The following is a 19,184-nucleotide window of genomic DNA, read 5'->3' on the forward strand; positions in this document are numbered from 1 at the left end:
GGCCCCATGTGGTCTGTCCCCTGGCAATTTGTTCAGACTAATTTGCCACCACTTTTCCCTCCTACTCTTCTCCCCAGGCCACCATCCATATGGGCACTCCTTTACGTCTTAAAGATGTATTCATTCAACCATAGACCCTTTCGTACATGTGATATTTCTTTATTCTTGTTTTCTTCTGTATGGAATGATTTTTCTCTGCTTCTTAGAACATCCATCCTAGGCTGCCCTCACCAATAGCCCCCAGTCTAGTCCAGCTTCTTTACTTATACACTCAAAGAACTGTTTTCTCTATATCATTGGTCTCCACTTGTAATTTTATATGCTTTGCCCTAACCATTTGACTACCCATCTCTCTCTGACCATGAAAGCAGGAATAAGTGTCTGTGGTGCATGGTTGTGCCTACAGTACTGACAAACAGTAGGACTTAAATAAACATGATAGATGAGCTCATTTGTTTGTATAATGGGTGCCTTTTTCCTACCTGTGACTCAGTGGTTATACAGTCTTTCTCTAAACATACGAGAATTTCTATCAGACCTCTTAGCTGCCTGGATATTTCTGTATTATTTTTCAAACTGAGGCTCTGGTAAAGAAATTAAAAGAGACTTTGCCATCTTGTGTGGAAGGAATACAGTTTTCCAACAAACATTAATTTGAATGTGCATGTCTTTGAATGGTTTTAAGGAGCTGCCAGCGGCTAACTGTATAATACATAATGAATGTAAAATAGAAAGACAAAACAATATTGAATTAATGATCCTTTCAGTTGTGAATCAGACCATATTTTAAAAGCTCATCTTTTCCTATTGGAATACTTTTAGACTTTGAGCTCCATTCCACTATGCTAACCTATGGTATTTAAGAAAGGCTTATCATGGTCACACGGCTTTATGGAGCTAGGCAATGTTCCTTCCTTCCTTCATGATCCCTGCTGTCATCCTACTAATGAGGACTTTGCAAACCATGGTTTAGCAGTCCAAAAAAGAAAATAATATAATTTGACTTATGTGACCTTCAGTTTTGTTTCTCTGCTCATGAGCAAATTTTACAGTTGAAGAAATCATCCATAGTTTGTTTATTATTTAAACATAACTGTAAATTATGTATGTACATATGCTTATGTATGTGTGTGTATACACTTTTTCTTAACAAGACTACTTAGCAACTTAAGACCTCAAAAGCTATGATGTTCATTTTATGGAGTGTTTGATTCCATTATTCTCAAACTAGAGCCCATAGAGACTTGATATTTTGTTTTGAAAGTTTTGCAGTCTCTAGTGACACTTCAGAAATATGTGAAAACCAACATGAATGCCACTGACCAAATTCCTACTCCCACATTTCCTCTTTATACTCCATAGTGTTTAAGAATGAGTGTTCTGAAGCTAGTCTGAGTTCAATTTCCATTTGCTAGTTCTGTGACCTAGGGCAAATAATCTGGGTATCTATGCCTCAGCTTTTGCATCTATAAATGGGAATGATAATAACAGTAGCTACTTATAATGTTGCTTTGACAATTGAATGAGTAAAGGTTGGTAAAGTACTTAGGATCAGACCCAGCAATACAATAAAAGTATTTTGGAATAAGTATATAGGTATGAAGATATGAAGGCTTTAGTCTATAGGGATCACACAGGTATTGGTCCACAAGGATTTGATGCCACCAAGCCCTAGGAGAGGATTTAAGTCACTGTCTCTCTGGCTTTTGGTGGGAGGCTCACCTTTTGACTGTGTTTATTCCACCATCAACTTATAGTACATTCTTTTAACAAATTATAATGTATTTATTTTAGTCTTAAAGCTGTTTCTGTTTTACCTGATGCTTATTGTAAAATACATTACCCTGTTTATTTAACCGTGGGTATTTGAAAATATTTTATCTTCTTTATAATTTCTTTAGCAATGTCAAAGCATTGGTTATCCTTGTTGGTCCCTTTCCATCAAGAGATAGAGGCCCTTGATACATAGTTTTACTGAGATCAAGCCTCTCCCAAGGGCTGGCATTCAACTAACCCTCATTCTATTCTGGCTCTCTGAGGACCATCCCTAGTGGAGTTAAGTCTCCCCACCTTGGCCAATCCTCAATGACTCAGGCCTGTGCGAAGGACGCAGATTACCTTGGAATTTCCATGTGTTTTGATAAATTAAGCCTTAACTTCATATCATCCTAAGTGAATTTCCAAAATCTAGTGTCTGTTCCTTGACTGAATGTGGCTTTTCTAACACCCATCATATACAATTCAGCTTATACAGCCAAAAAGCATTCAGGCAAGGAATTCACAGACAAGCCAACAAAGAGCTTTGCATATATTATAGAACAGTGGTTATTTTAAATTCTAATCCATAGAATTTAAGGCTATAGCTCTTTTCTCTGCCCCTCGGTTTCCTCACCTATAAAATGAAGACAATAATGATTCCTACCTCATATAGTTGTTTTTATGATCTAATATATGGAAAATGCTTAGCATAATGCCTAGGAAATATGTACCCATGAAATGTTAACTATTATTGTAACTATTTATACTCTGCTTAATATTTATTTAGATTAGGTTGTTGGGGGAGTACATCTCAAGATGAGACTTCCTCTGTAACCATTTTCATATATTTTAAACATTTTCATGTCTTATTGATTAATTACGTTGTAGTGTCTAAAACACCAGGCCTATTCACCTCTGGTCTGACTGAAATGTACCAGCAAGCAATTGTTGAGTATACAAGTATATGCTTAATTTAATGCCAGACAAAGCCTACCTGAATCTTCCTCATCTTGGTCTAAGTTTATTATCGGGTAAAATGCTAACCCTATTGTGAGATGCCATTATTGTTCTGTAAGATGGTGTAGCAACTACGATTACTTGAGCTCTCCTTGTCTAATTTTTTACTGCTAAGGTAGTTAGAAATTGGAAAAGTGGTTAGATAGTGCTCTTGAGAAACTTTGAAATTTGTCAACTCTTCTGCATAAATTTCAGAATCAGTGTAATTAAACACTATTTTGAAAGATTTCAAGGCAAGCTGTTAATAGTTGTAATAGTGACAGGCTTCAGGCTTTGAACATCATAGTATTTGAGATACTGTCCAAAGAATTATGAGAAAAAGAAGTAAAGAAAAAAAGTTATACGGCATAGAGGCAGATACAAAAATGGATCAAGAAAAGCTTAATTTCAGATTTTTGAGTTCATCAGAATACTCTCAACATCACCACTGATGTCTTTAGAAGTACACAAGTGACCTAATAATGTATTTATACTAATGAATTACCATCTTTATCTGTAAAAATACTGTATTAGAAGAGTCCTGGGGAGACACCTGGGTGGCTCAGTCAGTTAAGTGGCTGCCTTTGGTTTGGGTCATAATCCCGGGGTCGTGGGATAGAGCCATGCACAGGACGCCCTGTTCAGTGGGAACCTTCTTCTCCCTCTCCCTCTGCTTGCTGTTCCCTCTGCTCATTCATTCTTTCATAAATAAATAAACAAACAAACAAACAAACAAAATCTAAAAAAAAAAAAAAAAAGAAGAAGAAGAAGAAGAATCCTGGGACTATCTAATAGTGTCAGACCCACTCATGACCACATGCTGTGAATTCACTGTTGTATTTTCCAGATAGGCTATGTGAAAGACTTACTTTTCCACTGTTAGTGCATTCATCCACATATTGGTTCTCCATTTTTATGGAGATACTACCAAATGCCTGCATTGGCCCAAACACTAAGTACACCATTGTGAAGATGAGAGGCAGTTTCCCTCCCTCAGGGAGCCAGATTCTAGTGGCAATCAAGGACTAACTAATTCTTCATGCATCAACTGCTCACCATGTCCTTTTTCACACAATGTATATTGGCCCATGTTTTCCCCTCTTCTTGTCATTTCCTTTGCTGATCTGTTTTACCTCTGACACCTTGTTTATATTTGATGCTTAATCCAGAGGTCCCTTCTACGTAAAGCATTCCCTATGTCCCCTGTCAGGGAAGTTTTCCTATTGGCCCTTCTCATAGGTACAGCTCCAAAGAGCATTTCACTTGGTCTGCTTGGAAGAGTACACCAGTTACTTGTGCTTTAATACTTGCTTTGAAAATGCAAATGCATCCCTAGCAGAATGATATGTTAGGGAACAATTTAAGTCCAACCCAAAGTTCATGTTTGCACATGTGTGATTTCTTCCCCAAGATGAGCACAGTAAACTACATCTGGCTGTTCCAAGCCATGTGGGAACACACAAAATGCATGCATCCCACCCCCAAACATCTGCCTTTGTTCTCCTTGTACAATTTCACAATAAATCACAAGGAGCAATACTTCTGGCACCTGTTTCCACAAGCAAACTTTACCTCCTTTTTCTTAAGGTAAAATGCCATATTTATTGTAACATTTATGCACTGCTTAGCCATTTAACTTGTGGAAAACCATGCCACCATTTTTATTAGATTTTTAAAAAATATCACTGGTGATGTTTTTGAGTGTTGTGTCCATAACTCAATTTTTCCATAAGTTTTGTGTTTTTATTGCACAATTTTGTATAGCATGATGATTTTTGAGAACACTTATGTCACATTATAGTAGAATCAACTGTATAATAAACACAGTATCTGCTACAAATTGTACACTTACTAAATTCTGGTTGAATAAAAAGTTCTGCACTTTAAGCAAGTATTAGGTACCATAAATACCCTTGGAATTCAACATTATCTTAAGAAAAGCTATTATTTGTAGTCTGTATTATCACTATTATTTTTGTGATTATTTGTGTGCCCCTATTTCCTTATTTCTAGAGTAGAGATAATAATAGTACCTCTCTTAGCAGGTTTTTGGGACCAAATGGGTTGACCATTGTGAAAGACACAGAAGGGTGTATAGCACGTAGCAACTACTCGATCAAGTGTATTAGTACCACTGATTTATTAATTGGCTATAACATAAAATAATGTTCTATGCCATTTTCCTTCATATTATCATAGTACATTTTAAAATGATGATCTTTCTTATGAAATCTGAATCATAGCCCTTTTGAAGAAGAGGCATTTCATTAAATTTGCTTCTCTTTTGTTTGAAAGGATTCTAAAACTCCCATTTTATATGTCATTGACTCTTTTATGAGAAATAATAAATTTTGTGCATCCCCAAGTGACAGTTGAGAATTGGGACAAGAAGGCCTTTATGGAATCTTCAGGTGGGGAGGGAACGTTTCATAATCCTCATGACATCCCAAAGTCTGGGTAATAAAAATGAAAAGTATGTCTGATGAGTCCCAGAAAAGAGGAAGGGTACATTATTACCTGACAGATGCTTGCAACATTCATATGACTGAATTGAAATGAAAGTTCCTGGCAGGTAAGACCAATATTTTCTATCTTTACCACCTGTACCCCTTGCTTTCTAATTAGAGTAACCATGTTTTTGATGGAAAAAAATAATGGCATATATTTGGGAATGGGACAGAATGTTTGCAATTAGGACTTCCTCAGACATCTGGAGGGTTGAGACATTGAAGACTCTTGGCTTAGTTATCAAGTAATGCATGATGACAAAAGGATTCATTATAATTATGAGGGAAAAATTATTGTTTTTTGGGGTGGAGAGAGCTGAATCTTCTAGAAAAATGTTGTTTTAGAATTGATTTCAAATCTTGGTCTCTGATGGTTGGTTGGTGATGTTGGGCAAGCTACTTCACCTCTGGCAAGTGACAGATTCAAAATTCAGACCCTAGCAGTTTGTTACCAGAGTCTCTGATATATAAACCCACTTCACTCTACCACTACTATGGAGATCATCTCACCATTTGAAGTTTAAAGGGTATTGTGTGTGAAAAGTAGTTCACAGTGCCTAGCATATGGTGGGTGCTCAGGAAATATAAGTGTATTTTTTAAAGTAGATGGCTCCCTCATCTGTAGATAATTTTCATGCTCTTCTATTTAGACCTCGTATCTGTAATTAGCTAATAGAGAGGGAGGGAGAGAGGGAAGGAAGGATAGAGGGAAGTAGGATATATATAAAGAGATATACACACCAAATACTATAGGCCACACTTTGTAGATAGATGTCTGGCATAGAATTATAAATAATGAAGGCAACCAGGTGATTATTAGACAAGACCTAGTTTTATTGTATTTTTTGTCATTTAGTATTTATAGGCAGACTTGGTATCATATCTATACACAATTACATTCTTTATTTGGATAGACATAAGACATGCACTTCAGGTGAATGTGAATCAGTTTCTAGAGTATAAGATAAGATATCATGCTTGAAATCACCTACATCTCAGTTCTTTGCTCTTTTGAGGAGAAGCCTGGTGCTGTGTCTATTCCAGTGAGATGCTGTTAACAAAACTGACCACATGCTTGGGAAGTTCATTGCTTTGCTCCCTATAAAATCCTCAAGAGGTCCAGGCCACCTCAATAGCCAGTTCTTCCAGGCAGTCACTTATGATTTTGCTGGGCATATGAATTTCTTTCCTCCACCGGCCATCTGACTCCTCAATTTTGATTTCAAGATATTTTCCCCCTATAACTACAAGGCAGAAGATTTGCTCTTTTATATAAAGCCAATACTAACGTTGTTCACCCTGTTGTGTTATCTAGAAGGATATTTACCATTCCTGCTGGGATGAGAGCCCTACAATTGTTAGGTCACTACCTTGCAGTGATTTAACATACAAAGGCAAAGTGTTTTTTCCACAGTCAGCCTGGAGAGACACACTTCTGCCAAATTCCATTGGCTCCCTTGAACCTTTGGCCACATTCATCAAGAGTAAATCTAACAGCCTTTTTGTAGGAGGCAACCTCAAATTCTTTCTTACAATGTGAACATGTTTGCACCTTGCTGGGGAATACATTAGGTAAAATATGATGATGTTCTATATTACTTTGCAAATAAACCAAGTAGACTTTTAAAAAGTTGTTTGTATTTAAACTATTCTGTTGCTTTATTTAAAAAAAAAGATTTATTCCATTTTGTGAGGGGATGAGGGGCAGAGGAAGACGGAGAGGAGAATCTAAAGTAGATTCCCTGCTGAGCACAGATCCAGATGAGGGACTTGATCTCATGACCCTGAGATTATGACTTAAGGTGAAATCAAGAGTTAGATGTTCAACTGACTGAATCACCCAGGTGCCCCTAAAGTATTCTGTTTCTAATGTTGTCATTTGGAATACTCCCATTTCTGTGAGCGCATGGCTGTCTCATCTTGCCAACTTTCAAAGTCATCTTTATAGTTCTAATGAACATGAGATAGAAATCAAATGAAAAAAAATGATGTCAAATTAATAGCTAAAAGAAAGATATAATCTTTGCATTACTTTGGCATAGTCAATGTGTTTTAAGTTGGATTTGTGAAGTGTTTGTTGAAACTGGACCCAAGAATGTCATTGACAAGAAGACAAAGTCAGGCTCTTAACTAAAATAAAATGCATTCTTATCTCAGTTTTCAAAGCCATTGACAATGGCTTTCTGTTGAACTTTGACAAGTTTTGATTATCTTAATCATACAGCTTTCTCTTTTCTCTTTCTAGTGCTGGCTGTTATTTTTGTTGCTCTTCCTCTGTTCCTTTTGGACTGGGCTGTGGAACTTTTCTTTCTGCTTTTGAAATTCATTTCCCCTTCCATTCACTCATAGTTTAACATGTACCATCTTTAGCTCCCTGCTTTTGCACAGTACCAGTGTGGTGATGGGCATGTGGTGAATGCAGGCCTCCAAACCAGTGCCATGTTGTGTAGCATGTTGTGGCACCCATTAGAGAATGTGCCAAGTGTTGCCCTTGGCTGATGGACAAAACACTTCAATAGCTGGAACCTAGGCCAGCTGAATGGCCCATCCAAGGGTATCTTATGCTCTGAATTCCTCATCAGGGCCCTTAGCTTTGTCATGGTTTATGCCCCAAAGGAGCCAAATAACTGCAATGAAACTTTACTCAAAATTGTCAACAAATATTTGCTCACCCTATGGCCCTAACTGGAACAGTGAAGGCTCAGAAATTGGGCAGGGAAATAATAACCATTCTGTCAAGAGAAATATAGTGAAAGGGAGTGAGCCTGGCTAAGGGGTATGAACTGGGTGGTTCATGATTTTAATCCTGACTTCACAAGACCCCTTTTGCTTTGCTTCTACTTGCAAAGTCTTGTGTCATAGATCTCAAAACTGCTATTTTCTACTCACTCTTAGAGCTTATAGTCTGGCCTCTATCATCACCTGCTCCAAGTTTGTCCTCTTAACCTTCCTAGGCTCCTTGTCAGACATGAGAGGTTTTTTTCCCAGGTGTCATTTCTTTTTACAGCTCAATGCTGAGGACAGTACTTTCAGTGGCTTCAGCTATCCTGCTACATTTGCTTAATTTCCCATCATACTTGGAATAAAGATAAAATCCTTAGCATGGTCTAAGGAAATCTGCAAGTACCCCTTCTGCCTTCTTTCATCTTCTCTACATCCTTCAAATGTGCAATGCTCTGTCCATCCTCAAAGCTTTTGAACATGCTATTCCATTTGCCTCAGATGCTATTCCCACTCATCTTTACCTGACTGCCTCCTACCTGCCTTTCAGGTCTCAGTCTTACTCCTCTGACTCTCAGATGTAAATGGTGACCTTCTTCTCTTGCTTGCTCATAGCACGTATCATGCCCCTTCATTACATTAATCACAATTTGTGATTATTCATTCAAGTATTTATTTCATAGGTATCCTTTCACTAGACTATCCTCCCTCCACCCACCCCAACCATCCCCCCTCCCCCCGCCAATGAAGGCATGAACCATACCCTTCAATAGGTCTATAGGTCCTGGAACATAGCAAGTGTCCAGTTCATAACAGCTGAACAAATGAATAAATACAGGGCAGGAGATAGATACTGTGCAGCCAAGAGCAGTAAAATGTGTGACTAGTGCACTGGAATTACAGTCAGGAATTCTGTCTGGATTTGGATGCAGGCTCTGCTGCTTACTAATACCAGGGAGATCTTGACCACCTCCCTTAGCCTTTCTAAGCTTAAATATTGCTATTTACAATATGAGGTGAGTAATGGCATCTACCCCAGCTATAACAAGGAAGAAATGACTTGTAAGTGGTCATACTTCTTCAACGCTAAAGCTCCAGTCGGAGTGTTGTGCTGGTAAAATTTATGTCTGTGTAGCACAGGATAATGTAACCATGTCCAGAGGCTCTTTGTCTCTGAACAATCATAATTGCTTTCCATTTTTTCAAATACTTTTTCCTCTAGCAATTTCAGTGGTTTCACTTCTTTCTCTAGCCCTGGACCTGGGGCACTCCTCTGGCCTAGACATGGCATTTCAGAGCTAATAAATAGAGGAGGTAAAACATAGAGATAAATTGTCTCATATAATAGGGAGAGAACCAGAATATTTTGTGGAAATCAAGGAGGAAAAAGAATAGTCAGAAGTGAGCAAATCAAAGGCAGGAACCATGGTTCATTTATCTTTGCACCATCATGCCTGGCATAAGGAACAGGTTCAATATATGTTTGATGAATGAGATGGTCTTCATTCATTTGACAAACTGAAGCCAAATTCAAAGGAATTTATTCATCTTTATTTCACAGCTCATCATCTCTCTGCCTCCTAGCCGCTTTCATATTCCTAAGATGCCTGCTCTAGTCTGCCACAGGGCCTTTGCATATGCTTTCTCCTTTCCCTGGAATGTTTCCCCACCCCCACTTACCTAGTTTTATTTATTTTTTAAAGATTCATGCAAGTATCACTTCTTAAGCCAAGTTTTTTCTAATCAGAACTAGGTAATAGCATCATGTTATAAACTCTCAAAGCAACCATAAGATTCATATTTGTGTGTGTGTGTGTGTGTGTGTGTGTGTGTGATAAATATCTGTCTCCTCCACCAAGAAGCATGTCTGTTTATATTTTATCCTTGCCTGGCACTGTGGTGTGTGTGTGGGGGGGAATGGGTGGGCAATACAAATGACTTAATTGGTAATGATATTGTTAGGAAAGTATGTCTTAGTGATAAGGAAGTAAACATTGTATTTGCAGTCTTTGGCTCCATCTCTTGTCCTTCTTCCCTAGAGCAGAGAGTCAAGAGGGTACCTGGCAGGAAGGAGCAAATGTGACATTCTCATGAACTTACACTGTCTATAAAATGTACTTTCCAAATTGGCCCAAGGGAGGAAAGGACTATGTTGTCCTGGAGGTTGCCACCTACATTTCTTAAACCCTTTTTCATGTGTTCACCAATAAATAAGTGAGTAAGTAAAATAATTGCCAATAATGACTCCATTGGAGCCAGAAGTAGCAATGAAAATCAGCAACACCGTCCCTTTTGAAAGATTTTTTCTTTTAAAAAGCTTGCACTAACACCAGGTTATTTTTTTTTTAAAGATTTTGTTAATTTATTCATGAGAGACACAGAGAGAGAGGCAGAGACAGGCAGAGACAGGCAGAGGGAGAAGCAGGCTCCATGCTGGGAGCCTAACCTGGGACTCAATCCTGGGTCTCCAGGATCATGTGCTGGGCTAAAGGCAGCACTAAACCGCTGAGCCACAGGGGCTGCCCTAACACCAGGTTAACATCTAATTGTCTCTTTCTAATGAAAAAAGAAAAAAGAAATGGTTGCTATGACAACGCAGTGAAGCATGCATTTTGTTTTTGTTTTTATTTGGCAAAACCTGATGACTTTGACTTAACTCAGACCATATGTGCATTTTAGTTTTGCAATTTTGATCTTTCCTGGGATTTTTCAGAAGTATCACTAAAGATCACTTAATGAATCTACCTTCTTTAGAAAGTGTAATAGCAATGAACAGACAAAAAAAGGACAGTTGAGAGATAATATTAGTAAGGAGAAATGAAAGGACATGGGATGGGTTGGGTGGGAGGAAATAAGAGGAATGAGGAACCAAGGGATCATTCTTTACATTTTACCTCATTTTAAGAAAACCCCAGGAGAGTACCACTCTGAATAACATCAAAAATGCATAAATCCTAGAGTGAGTTTGAAGTCTCCTAAAAAAAAAAAAAAAAAAAAAAAAAAAAGGTAGACTGGCTAAAAAATTTTTCTAAGAGATTGAAGTGATATTAGCTTATTTAGATCCCAGAACCCCTTTGGGAGTGCTAGGACACAGGCATTTATTTTTACTAGCTTCATCATTCTCAATGCCAATGAGCTCTGATTTTAATCTAGCTGACCACACAAAAGCCAGTCCTTCACCCTCATTTATTTTTGTGGTTAAGATTTCCTCTCCAAGCCTCTAGCCTGCATTTATTCCTACTCGGAATTCCTAAATCACTCCTTAAAAATTTTTTTCTTCTTTAGAAACCACAAAAGAGTTCCATAAAACGGTTAAGCAACAAGCATCTGAGTGGATTCCTGTCTCTCCACACTCTCCAAAATATCTAGGTTCATGTATAATAATTTAAGAAAAAAATTCTTAAAGGTCTACTGTTTCATCTAAGTCTTGAAACTGTGTCACAGTTTGATTATAATTCTAAGAAAGATGGATGAATGAAATCTTAAAACATACTTTTAAAGGAAATTCTCTCTTCAGTCTTAGCTTATGGAATCACCATATGCTATGGGAAGGAAGTAAGACATGAAAGGTCTCCTCCATAGCTTATTCATTGATATCTACAGAGATTTCAGGCCCACATGTCAGAGTACCCTGCAGCAGAGGGTTCTGAGAAGGTTATTCTCATTTATATGCCACTAGATGTTTATTATCTTTAATGTAGGGATCATCACCTTTGCCATCCTCATGGGGCTGCTGACACAATTAAACAGACATCTCATGTAACACTGAAAGCAGAGCTTTCTCTGCCAAACCTGTTTCTGCCCTAATTTTCCTCATCTCAGGAAGTGTTACTTCCATCTACCTGGTTGCATAAATTAGGTTATTCTCAAATACTTGCAGTTCCCTCACTTTGTACCCTTTATATTAAGGCCATTAGCTAGTTGGCTAATATTATCTATAAAATATTTCTAGAATCTTTTCCTTTCTCTTCCCCCTGCACTCCCTACCCCATCTTAAATGTTTAATCAATTAACACATCTAAGTACAGAGAACAGTGGTTGCCATTTGTAAGTTCTCAAATTTAGCAACGATGATGATGGTAATGAGGATATGATGATGCACTTTCACATTGTTCCTGGGGTGCTATAGTACCATCCCAACTGGTTTTACTACACTCATTTTTTGGCTCCCTTTGACCAAGTCTGTACAGAGTAACCAGACTGTCTTTATAAAGACTGAAAATCAGATCACACAGTCCCCAGTAAAACATCTTTCAAAGACTTTCCATTGCTTTTTGGTACCTGGCCTGGCTACATTTCCAACTTGTTAACTAGTCTCTCTTGAATATGATTAATCTACACTGGCATTCTTGAATGCTCTGAGCTCATTTCCAGCAAAGGGACTGAGCACACACCATTCTCCCTGCCCAGAATTTTTTTTTCCCTGAGTTCTTCACCCAGATAACTCTTAACTCATCTTTTAGGTTCAACTTCCATGCATTTATCTCTGACAGACTTTCTGTGATTACCTGCTGCTCTACGAACTTGAGTTTTCTCCTTCAATGATGTTCTCTCACTGCAGTCTATTCTTTTTATTCATTGTACATATTATAATCAGTAATGGTCAACATAATTATGGATTCATTTATCCCAACTCTTGATCTCCTACTAGAATTTAAGCTTTATAGTGGCAGGAATACACCTGTCACGAAAAAAGGACTTCACAAGTAGATATATTTTTTAATTAGTGAAGAAGGATAGCAGTTAAAAAATGTAATTCTAAAGTAAGGTGCAAATATAAACATCCTAATGAGTAAAACCTAGTGGTGCTACAAATATATTTTGGGTAGATGTTTGTTCTTAGAGTGAATATAGTCAGAAGACATTAAGTCAAAATCCCAAGTTTCCAGAAAGGTCTTATATTTATGTTCAGGGTATCACAGTGATGAGGAGCAAAGCTAAGATGTAAATTGAGGTCTTTTGGCCTCACCAAAGTTCACTCTACTATATTCACATTCAACTAAAAAGCTTATTTAATAAAAGAATGAATCATAGAACTGTTTAGTTTTTTATTCCCCAAGGCTTTAATTGCCAATGCATAGAAAAACAAACAGCTCTAAGTATTTCTAAAGAAACTGACAAATTTCCCATTCTTTACCATAGATTCCATATTTGTATAAGTGTGTTTTATATTTAAGTCCATATTCCCTACTAAGAATAATGTGTGAATATCATCTGCATGTGATTGAAACTATGTCCAATTTCCATGCCAAATCCGGCTTCTTGTCAAGAGGATGCAGCATTACTGTCTTCCCCTCAATTGTGCAGATGCTTACACTCAGGGAGATGGCCCAAATTATAAAAGGTGTGCTTGAGCAGGCAGGAAAAAAAGAAATGAAAAATAAGTAATATGCAAATGTCATGTAAATATTATCTGAAGCATGAACAGGTTGCAATGTCTAATGGTTCTGCTGACATGTGTTTATTATGTGATGACTGGCTGATTTGAGAAGGGCTAGAGTAGACCAAGGAAACTGCAGGGAGGAGAGGAAGGGAATTATCAGGAAGGTAAACTGGAATTCTTTTTCTTTTTCTTTTTTTTTAAGGTTTTATTTATTTATTTCAGACAGAGAGACAGCATGAATGGGGCCAGGGGGAAGGGGCAGAGGGAGAAGCAGACTCCCCTCTGAGCAGAGAGCCAGACATGGGGCTAAATCCCAGGACCCTGGGATCATAACCTGAGGGAAGGCAGATACTTATCTGACTGAGCCACCCAGGACCCCGTATTCTTTGATTTTCAAGCAATATCTTTGTTTTTTCCTTTAGTGATGGGACAGGACTCCTTCTCCCTCCCTTCACTTTCTAACTATTTCGCATATACATAAGATGGAATAAATAAAGGGCAGTTAGCAATTTCCCTCCAGGAAGAGATTCTGTGAATAAAAACACATAAAGAGCTAATGCTTAAAGGGCCCTGCAGTGGGATAGGTCTGATCCCTTTATGAACATATGGGATGGATCTGAAACATGGAGTACCCATACTAGAGGATAGGAACCAGGAAGCGGCACCTCGGTAAAAATGAGCCAAGGAATTAGGAAGGGCACTAAAGGGGATTTATTCCCCGATGACTACAAGAAAGAGGCAGTGTCGGGGGTGACCTCCAAAGGAAAGACCTCCCCATGTCAAGAAGCTGACTAGGAGAAAGGAGACTTTCCTTGGGCTGGGAAAGGAAATACGGCTGTAACCTTAAGGTATGGACTATATGTACATCTCTCTGGACTCTGGGATATTTGACTGGCTGAATATATGGTGTTTAAAAATGAACTATCCCACCTATTCCTTCTACTATGATGAAGCTGTAAGTGTGAGTCTTACATATGTTGGAGATGTTTTGGGATAAGCGTCTTGCCCTTGTGGTCAGAAAACTGTTACTCTTTGTGTTAAGACTTAGAGCAACTAGGTTATTAATGGTGTAGGGATGAAGTCATTGGACTTCAGGTGTCAGCAGACCTGGATTCTGCTCTGCCACCTAATAGTTACAGGATTTGGAAAAAGCCATTTGTAAATATATTTGTGACAGTGTATTGTCATCGTCACCTTTAGCCTCAGAAAAGTGTTCTCTTAAGCTAACTACATTTAAAACAAAACAATACGAAACCCATAGTCTCCATATCACGCCATGACTTGGGAAAGCTAAGCCATCCTTTGACTAAAATTAGAATTTTGAGATCATTTCTACACTCACAATTTATAAAAGTGATAAATGACAATATGCCAGTTACTTTAGAAGCATTATAAACAGTCATGCATGACTTGTACAGAAACTATGAAGAACTTTTCAAAGAACCACACAAAGCAGGGTATTGTGGATGCCATGTCACACCACCCAACAGAAGTCCCCTTCAGGAGTGAGGGACTTATTTCCCAAGATGCTGGGGGTGGAAGAGGCTCCTGTTGCCTAAGGTTCTGTCCTGCATCACTGGGAGATGCCGGGGTATAAAAGCTCATCCATCTTGGCCCAGGAAGGGACGGTTCTGAAGGGGCAGCTTCAGAGCTTCTCAAGACGCATCAGCTGAGACCTTGATTCTGCATCATGGCCCAAGTTTTCCCTTTATCCTAAACCCATTTCTCTTCCTTCTACCTATTGTTGTTGATACTAGGGGCACTCCAAAATAAGCCTGCACTTGGGCTCCCAAGGAAGCCAACCTGAGGACTGGCATATCAGTTGGAATTCTGGGCATCTCAGTTACAATCACAATTAAGAATTTCCTCAAAACAATTTATTCTACAGCCCGTTTTGCAGTGTTTACCTACAATATTTATAGCATGCACGAAGCAAAACCAGCAGATCTCAGACAAAATGTAGCTCCTCCCCAGAACTTGTTCCTCCACTTCTGTTGTGTATCTATGAATGGAAACGTTGCCCTCTCTCACTTTTCACATCCAGATACATGTAAGTACATAGACTACATATGTTCCCCCCCCACCCAAATTTTATTTTAAAAACTTCGAAATTTTCAGAAACTTTGACAGAGGACAAAGGATATCTGTACAGTTCTCATTGAGGTCTACCACTTGTTAATACTCCACTGCATTGTTTTCTCTTTTCTGCCAGACACTTATTTCCATATGTATCACCTAAGGAAATGGGTTTTTGCTACATAACCACAATAGTGTTATCACATCTAATATATTTAGCAAATACACTGTATCATGTAATACATGATAACAAAGCCAAGTTCCCCCATTCTTCATGAAAAAGTCTCCTAAGATTTTTCCCTAGTCCAAAATTCAGTCAAGCTTCATGCACTGCTTTTGAGTATGTTTCTCTAGATTCTTATAAATTAGAGCAGCCTTTTTGTCTTTGTTTTTAAAATTGTTTTGTTGATATAAACAATAAACTGACATATTTAAAGAGTAAAATTTGATGTTTTGACACATGTACACCAGTGAAATCATTACTACAATCAAGGTAGTAAACATATGCATCAGCTCCAAAAGTGTCCTCCTCCCCCTAATCTTTCCCCTTCACGCCTCCATACCCCTCCATCCCCACCCTTCCATCTCCAAGCAACCACTGATTTGCTTTTTGTCATTGTAAATTAATTTGCATTTTATAGTTTTATATAAATAGGATCATATAGTGTGTACTGTCTTCTGTCAGGCTTTTTAAATTCAGCATACTTATTGTGAAATTCAACCAAATTGTTGAATGTTTCAATAGTTCACTTGTTTATATTGCTAAGCAGTATTCCACTGTATGGTTGCATAACTTTTTTTTTTTTTTTACATCACTTTTATTTAATCATTCATCTGTGAATGGACAACTGGGTATTTCCAGTTTTGGCTATTATAATAAGGCTGTTAGGAACATCATACCAAAGATTTTGTGTGAATATATTTCTCCACTTTATTTGGGGTATACAACCAAGAGAAGAATGTCTGGACCATAGAGTAAGTATATGATTAACTTTTTTAAAAATTGCCAAACTACTTTCTGAAAAGATAGTACCATTTTATGTTCTTGCCAGCAGTGTATGAGAATTGCAGTTCCTCAAAATCCTCTCCAACACCTGGTATGGTCAGTCTTTTTTAATTATAGCCATTCTAATAGGGGTTTAGTAAAATCTCATTGTCAATTTAATTTGCAATTTCCTAGTAGCTAGTAATATTCAGCAGATTTCATAGGGTCATTTGCTTTTTGTGCGTCTCCTTTGGTGACATGCTTTGTTCAAATCTTTTGGCTATTTGTTTGTTATTGGGTTTTTTCCTACTGCTAAAATCTGAGAGTTTTGGATTCTAGATATAGGACCTTTACCAGATATGTGCTTTGCAAAGATTTTTCTCCTAGTCCATAGCTTGTCTTTTTCATTATCTTATACTATATTTTGAAAAGTAGAAGTTTTTATTTTGGGTAAAGTATAATTTTTTAATTTGTTCTTTTATAGATTGTGCTTTTGATGCGATATCTAAGAAATCTTAGCCTAATCCAAGGCCACAGAGACTCTCTCCTCTCTATTCTAGAAGTTTTAGAGTTTGGGGTTTTATATTTAGATCTATAATACACTTTGCATTAATTTTAAAATATGGTACTAGGTATAGATCTAAGTTCATTTTGGGGGGATATGAATATCCTTCTAGCACAATTTGTTTAAAAGGCTATCTTTCTCTACTGCATTACCCTTGTACCTGTGTCAACAATTAGTTGTCTATACATGTGTGTTTTCTTTTTAATGGACTCTATTCAGTATCATTGATCTATTTGCCTTTCTTTACACTAATATCATATTATAGCTTTATCATAACTCTTAATATCAGATGGTGCCACCCCTCCAATTTTGTTCTTTTTCAGAGTTATTTTAGCAGTTACAGGTTCTTTGTATTTCCATATGAATTTTAGAATCAATTTGTCAATTTCTATAAGAAGCTTTTTAGAATTTTGATTGACATTGGGTTGAATTTATAGAATAATTTGTGGAGAACTGACATCTTAACAATATTGAGTCTTCCATCACATCAACACTATATATCACTCCATGTTTTAGGTGTACTTTAATTTCTCTCAGCAATATTGTGTAGTTTTCAATAGACATGTCTGTCAAATTTTGTTATTTTTGAAGACATTGACTTTTTAGAAGATCCCAGGCCCACGCCAACATCTTATAAAATGCCCCACATTCTGATTTGTGTATTTTCTCATGATTCAATTGAAGTCATAATGTTAGGGTGTTCTACTACTGTGATGCTGTTTGATCATGTGGTTAAGGTAGCGACCACCAGATCTCACCATTATAAAGGTACAATTTACCTTTGTTTTTGGAAAATCATTTAGGAGAAGTACATGGGAATAAAATCATTTAAAAAAGTTAAAATATAAGTTTTATTTAATACTTCTACTCTGACTTGATAGTTTTGTTTTGTTTTTTAAAGATTTTATTTATTTATGTTTTTATGTGAGAGAAGGAGAAGGAGAAGCAGACTCCCCACTGAGCAGGGAAGTCTGACTCAGGACTTGATCCCAGTACCCTGAGATCATGACCTAAGCCAAAGGCAGACATTTAACCAACTGAGCCACCCGGTCACTCCTGACATGTGATAGTTTTTATCTAATATTCCTTTTCAGTGAGCCAAATTCCAATTTTCTCTCTAGGAAAGCTATTAGAAAGGAGATGCTAATACTTTTCTTATCCTCATTCTAAAATAATTTACTACTAAAAATAATGGGCTACTAGGAAAGGTTTGCCTAACCCCAATGACTGATGGGTGAGGTTAGTCTGTATGAAATCAGAGATGAGCCCTTAAGACAAGAGGATATGGCAAAAGAAAATCTTTCTCAAAGTGTTGACAATACAAGTTCAGGTCCTATCTCAGTGAGATCTTGTCACTATGGAAGCCAGCCGGGTTTTGATCAATTCTGTAGGTTCATAAGCTCTAAACCAATTATATAGACTCTCAATCAACATTAAACAAAAACAGGTGTCTTGCCATAATGGTGTGCATTACATGTAAACAGATGGGGATTCCAGTAGGCGATCGCTTTCTTTCAGGCAGGGTATATTTTATATTCTGTGAGGAGAATTCCTGTGTACTGATATTCTACTTTACATCAGGCTTGGTGCTATGGGACATTACATGTGTGATTGCTTTAAAATAGTCACAAGCGAACCATTATTGGAGTCACAGATAGGGATATTACCTTTAAATGGACATTGGACTCTGCTTAAATCCAATGCATCTCTCTTTCTTCCTCAAAAGACATCATTTCCCCTAGCTGGAAAATATATTTCTCTAAAATACACAGTATACTGTACTATGTGATGTTTCCTCATTCCTTTGCATCCATGAAAACCTGAGTAAACAGGTGTACTGAGATTTATGGGCAAGCAGCAATATTTATTTTTGCTCATGGGGAAAATTGCCAAGATTCAGCAAGTTACAGTTAATGTTCACCTCATTTGGCTTGGATCAGAGTAGGTCTTGAAGGGAGATGGCTAGACAGAAATATGAGCAACTCAGACAAAAGAGCATTCAGTTACTGGGCTGGAAAATAGTAATTACTTTTACTATTTTAAAATTTCTGCAAACCAGGGTTTTTATATCTATGCCTAAAATGCAAAGACACATCTGACATGGAATACCCCCAACATTGTATTTATTTAAAATATGAATGTTAGGTCTTTTAAAACCTTCATCCAGTATTATATTTTCATAAATTAAAAAAA

General features: G+C 37.4%; 1 protein-coding gene and 1 long non-coding RNA gene across 3 annotated transcripts in view; one reads left to right on the forward strand and one right to left on the reverse strand.

Moving 5' to 3' along the window:
• The window catches only part of GRM7 (glutamate metabotropic receptor 7), an 827,750-nt gene that overhangs the window by 57,936 nt on the left and 750,630 nt on the right, over window positions 1–19,184 (reverse strand).
• Window positions 17,699–19,184, forward strand: part of LOC112662442 (uncharacterized) — a 63,283-nt gene continuing 61,797 nt past the window's right edge. For both annotated transcript variants that reach the window (XR_003138542.3, XR_003138537.3), the window contains exon 1: window positions 17,699–17,759. This is a non-coding gene — a long non-coding RNA (uncharacterized LOC112662442). The remainder of the gene's footprint in view (window positions 17,760–19,184) is intronic.

This window comes from Canis lupus, chromosome 20 (assembly GCF_003254725.2).
Source record: "Canis lupus dingo isolate Sandy chromosome 20, ASM325472v2, whole genome shotgun sequence".
Taxonomy (NCBI): Eukaryota; Metazoa; Chordata; class Mammalia; order Carnivora; family Canidae; genus Canis; species Canis lupus.